The sequence below is a fragment of the Cajanus cajan genome, chromosome 7, assembly GCF_000230855.2.
Source record: "Cajanus cajan strain Asha chromosome 7, NIPB_CcT2T_4, whole genome shotgun sequence".
Lineage (NCBI taxonomy): Eukaryota > Viridiplantae > Streptophyta > Magnoliopsida > Fabales > Fabaceae > Cajanus > Cajanus cajan.
The window spans coordinates 51,324,825-51,326,040 of NC_138523.1; the positions used below are offsets into that span (position 1 = coordinate 51,324,825).

The 1,216-nt window shown below is 29.9% G+C and overlaps 1 long non-coding RNA gene across 1 annotated transcript; it reads left to right on the forward strand.

Annotated features, from left to right (window-relative positions):
• The first annotated feature begins 464 nt into the window (after positions 1 to 464).
• Positions 465 to 994, forward strand: LOC145949462 (uncharacterized). The gene is made up of 2 exons (XR_014427672.1): positions 465 to 731; positions 891 to 994. It is a non-coding gene; the product is annotated as an uncharacterized LOC145949462 (long non-coding RNA).
• Positions 995 to 1,216: the final 222 nt, after the last annotated feature.

Here is a 1,216-nt window from a genome sequence, read left to right on the forward strand (position 1 = left end):
AGTTGCTTGTTGTGAAAAATAGATGTGGTTTTGAACAAAAGCAAAAATTATACTAAATATATATACACATATAACTATTGAGAAATATTTATAATTTGATAATTAAATTTATTTTACAAAAAGCTATTCCAGTTTCCAAATAGATTATTCATTTATAATGTAGATGAAATTGGAACTAAGATTACATATCTTGATTACCCCTTTTTGCCCTGAGTCTGACACTTAAGTACATGCATGTGAAAAATAAGAAGGAAAAACAGATTGACGATATTAATATTTGTGAAGTATATATCGTTATCATGAAGCGAATCTAATTGTCTTAGATGAGAGACGTGAATGATTTGCAAGGATACATATATACCATTCAATTAATATCTGAGGCGAATAAGTTGTGAATTGGCATACATATGGAGAAGGTGGTGTACGTAGTTCCCATATGTATATACTCAGAGTATATCGTTGAGATGAAATGGAAGCATATATATCTGATATTGTGAAGACAGAACATATATATATATATATATATATATAATTAAGGATTTAATCCAGTTGTGTTGTATAGATGGTAGCCCCTAGAATCTGTCTTACGTTGACAACCGATCAAGTGTTGATGACAGAATGGGTGTCTTTGTTTGGTATCAGGTTCTCTCAGCGGCAGTGGTCACAACGCACTGTTGCATACACCACCTTGTCTTCCATATGAAGACTTGAGAGAGGTGATTTCTTATAAGGTAAGTGAGGTATATATTTTTAAGCTATGACTTGGCTACTGTGCATCACTTATATATCTCCCTTCGGTCACCGCTCACCCACATGTATATTTGAATCAAGAACATTTTGCACTTTCAATATATGACTTCAGCTAACCAGACATTATTTTAATGTTGCAGAAATCAATTCTGGAAGCATCCCAAACATATATACTAGTTGCATACTAATAATTTATTTTAAAGTATAAGATCATCATTAAAATAAATTGTTTGTCTTAATAAAGTTTTTTCTTTATATTTGCAGTCAGATAATTGAATCATATGTTGCTGTTATCATATTTAAGAAGCTAATTACCCATCAAGTAACAATTGTTCTATATATATGTTTATACTATTTAATTAGGTTTGATATTTAAACTTATTATGCCACGAGGTAATAGATAATTGAATATTATTTTTGGACATTTAATACCACTCTATATACGTGTGAATTATGAGTTTTTTAA